Genomic DNA, 4086 nt, shown 5'->3' with positions numbered 1-4086 from the left:
GGGAGCGTAGGACCAGATTTGCCGGCCATTGTTTTAGAAACAAAGCAGAGCTTGCTAGTGAACTCATACTGTGGAAGCCAGCACGCAGGGCGTCCTCGACTAAATGTAGACATAGACCAACTTGCCCGTGATGTGGGGCTTCGGGTCGAGGACCTAAAGAACGCCATGGGGGACAGAGATGTCTGGAAGGAGAGGGTGGACTTGGTCCGGGCAAGCATGCCCGCGATGATGATGATGATGATGATGATGAATCACAGAATCCATGTTTGGTCAAGAAGATATTTTACATTAAACACTTTCGTCTGTTGAACACTACTACTGACACAAACATTATTCACACTGCATCTATGGTTCTAAAGATTCAATACTACCTTCTTTGCTTCTCCGTTTCTTCACTTTCTTCCTCCCCATCCTTGATAGAGTGAAAATGTCCTGATTCGCTGTGGTCGCCTAAAACAATGCACAGTACATGAATCATATTAACGTTACATTGTATAAACTTTATCATTCCCAAACCAAATTTTGAAATGCCTCCCTGAAGTATAACATATGTGACTACTTGTCCTGGTTAACATGTCTGTATAGTACTAAGTAAACATAATCATTGATGTGCATCATCACGAGTACTGCGCCAAACTAAATTTCCCACCATGACCTGATGAAAGTATCAGGTGGCCCACAAGTACATTTTAAGTTTATTTATTTATTTATTTATTTATTGGTTTGGCTGCACCGAACACACAGCCAGGGCTGCCCAACTAGCCTATGGCTATTACAAAGGGCTAGCCCTGCTGACAAACACATAAACAATACAAATTAAAAGAAAGGACATTTTAAGTTTCTGTGGCATTTTAATTTTCTGTGAGCATTTTCATGATTTTACACATTTCCAAACCGAATTCAGCTCAAACCAACATTATAGTGTACTTCTGAATCAATTTAGTGTTACCAATATGTCTTAAAACACATTATATAGTTATACATCACAGCTTTTGAGTGGTTCTTGTTAGCTTCCAAGTGTAGGAGCATGAAAACACAAACAGGCATTTACAACTGAGCCCATTGTGAGCCTTGTCCAATAAGCCTTCTCACATTAGTTAGTACGCATGTGCGGCGACAGGAATTCTAGGTAATATGTCAAAGGTTAAGTCACACAAAAAGTAAACAGTCCTTGTCTTGACCATTGTTTCGATTTGCATAACAATATCCAGATGGGTTTTGTTTACTTTTTGAGAAGGCTAAGCTGGGATCCATGTGTGCAGCGAGCCAGTAACAATCCAGGCCACTACTAATCTCTGCAACCCAACCTCTGCTTGGAGAATAGTATTACACATTTTACAGAGATACATTGTACCAAGGAGGTTACATCACCCTGTGATATAACGTTAACCTCCTTGATTGTACAGTCTGACTTGTAGTCTCTGCCTTTTTATATTAGGCTCTTAGTGCTCATTTAGTTGTATTAAGCAAGGAGGTTGAAAGAGGGGTCCCCTGTTTCAACCTCCTTGTATTATTATAACAGGTGGGTTTGTCGCAAGTTGCAATGCCCACAGAAAACAAAAAGGAAATACACAGAAAATAAAAACGCACACGGGAAATAAAATGCAAATGGAAAATGAAAAAGGATTTTTAAAAAGTTGAAAAATTATACTTCTGGGCCATCGAGGCCCAGACTGAATCAGATGTTCTCTCACCTCTCAAATAAACGTACCGGTACGTTTATTTTTTTCCGCCTCAAAATCCACCCGGTACGTCCTTATTTTAGACGGTACGTTTATTTTTTTTTCAAATTGGGGCTTTCTTTACTAACCAGGGACCCCAAAAATATTGAAAGTTTGGTATTTTCTGCCCATTTTTCCGCTGTATTTTTGCTTAATATTCACTATTTTTCGGACGAGGCTTTGCGGATTTCCCTGCCGCTAGCGCTATGACCCAAACATAAATAGGGATGCGTATCGGTACGCAGGACCAGTTCTGGACTTGCAAAAACGTTTCGGTTCAGGTAAAAAAATACCGGAACACAAGTGATTCGGCACTGGACTCGTAAAAAAATATATCCTTTTCGTTTTGAACCATCTTTAACCTTCCAAAAATCTTGAAATGTTGCGCTGAACAAAGACGAAAACATAGAGGTCACATGCTACACACACAGTCGCTTACTTCCGTAAATTCTCTATCAAAACACAGAAATTAACCAAAAACCAAACAAATTAAAAAGTTACCAATACTTTTCCAGTATTTTTCACCCGTAGTCAACTTGTTGTAATGTTCCAGCAACGAAAAAATCATTCCAAAACAAAGCATAGCGTTCAATCGGCTCGAAAAGATCCGCCATGTTGGATTCATCAACTCACGCCGAATCTCGCGGTAATGCGCGAGAGAATCATATATTTTCTGCAGTACCGCTATTTCTCGATAGGGGGCAGTGTCTATGACCTTGGTTTCTGCAACATTGAAAAAAGCACAAATGGTGAATAAGGTATTCTAAGTTGGAATGTTTCTTCAAAATGTTATTTTGTAACAATGATTATAAAATAAACTTCTTTTTTTATTTCTTCAATTTTTATTTTCATTCATTTTTTTACTTTAATTTTAATCTTTGTTGATGGTGTGACACTCAGATAAAGAAAATATGTGCAATAACATAGGAATTATTCTGTTCATTATTTATACAATTAACTGATGTGGTAATAAAAAAAAAATAACTGATATGGTACTGAGGCATAAATAAATAAAAAGAGCCTACTTCTCTTGGACTGAAGTAGCATGGGCACAGTTTACATGTCAATTTGGTATTTTTCCGGGGGGTACTTTTATTCCAGGGGGTACTTTTATTAGATTTTGAAGATTTGTCCGGGGGGTACTTTTATTCCAGGGGGTACTTCTATTTGAGAGGTGAGAGGTGTTTTTATCAAACTGACCGAAATCAAAGCGAAGCAACGGGATCCAAAAACGACACAGCTACAAAACATGGGGGAGGGTTTGTAAGTTATGTGTACACCAAATCGACGTAAAGGCTAGAAACAGCAGGTAACGTTACCTGGGAAGAGGAGTAAGTTTTCATCTGGAGAGAAGTTGGCCCATGTGTCACATTGAGCAAGGAGGTTAAAGAATCACTCTTTCTTTAACCTCCTTGCATTGAGCAGGCAGATCGGGTTGCACCCGGGGTTGCTTCGGAATACACTGGGATTCGCGTCGGGTTTTCCTGCGTCGGATTTCCCGAATTCTCATACCGAACGGAACCCTGAAATCAGGCGAAATCAATGAAGTCACGTGCACGATAATGTACCGAACGGGTCCCGATCAATAAACGCCGAAGTCGGGAATGAGTCTGTTTTCACCTAACGCCTGGAGGTCACTTGAGGTCATGATAGGCATCAGGCCCGATTACCAAGATAATGTAGGAATATCTCGATATCGATAAACGAGCTACACAGTTGATACTGATTTGTTAATTACCTGAAATCTTTATTTTTACGTCACTTTTTGTTAACCAGGGCAATTTTTAACAATTTTAGGGTGCCCGCTTTTCTGAACCGCTGTCACTTTCGGTGGCTAGTTGAATGAGTGCATTATCTTGATCATGACTAATGTCGTGTATTTCCGTTCTCCAGGTTCGTGGATACCGATGATGGAGATGTGTTTTCACGGAAGAACTGATCTATTGATTTATCCGTTTTGTTCCCGGCCCGTTGAGTTCGATTTCGTGTTGATTTGTTTGACTGTTTTTTCCCTTGTTCTCAAACGTTAGTTTTGTCACTTGAACTCTAACACTAACCTAAACTAATTAAAACTAGCACGTAACGAAATCTATCATGAACTCAGCCAAAGACAGTTCACGCAGACTACAAGGGGTGATCAATAAGTTAGATCTCCTCCGGTTTACGAGAATTGAGTTGTGCGCAAGAAGAGTTCTAGTTGTCGATTCATGTGTGTGAGAAGTTTGTTCAATCTGTGTCGGCAAGTGATGTAACGTTAGATCTTATGAATCATCGCATGTGTTTTGTGTTCGGGAAAAATTGCTTTTGAAGAAAATAGGCAGCTGTCATAAATGATCAGAGACCAATCCGAAATAATCTTCATTTA

At 39.6% G+C, this 4086-nt stretch overlaps 1 long non-coding RNA gene across 1 annotated transcript in view; it reads right to left on the bottom strand.

Moving 5' to 3' along the window:
* LOC118407828 overlaps window positions 1-3083 on the bottom strand; it is a 6797-nt gene extending 3714 nt beyond the window's left edge. Inside the window, exons 1-2 of the long non-coding RNA XR_004830204.1 lie at window positions 3041-3083; window positions 372-450 (exon numbers count right to left, since the gene is read on the bottom strand). This is a non-coding gene — a long non-coding RNA (uncharacterized LOC118407828). The remainder of the gene's footprint in view (window positions 1-371; window positions 451-3040) is intronic.
* Window positions 3084-4086: the final 1003 nt, after the last annotated feature.

The sequence above is a fragment of the Branchiostoma floridae genome, unplaced genomic scaffold (assembly GCF_000003815.2).
Source record: "Branchiostoma floridae strain S238N-H82 unplaced genomic scaffold, Bfl_VNyyK Sc7u5tJ_1489, whole genome shotgun sequence".
NCBI lineage: Eukaryota > Metazoa > Chordata > Leptocardii > Amphioxiformes > Branchiostomatidae > Branchiostoma > Branchiostoma floridae.
Note: the sequence above shows the minus strand (reverse complement) of the source record. Positions and strands in the feature narration are given on the sequence as shown.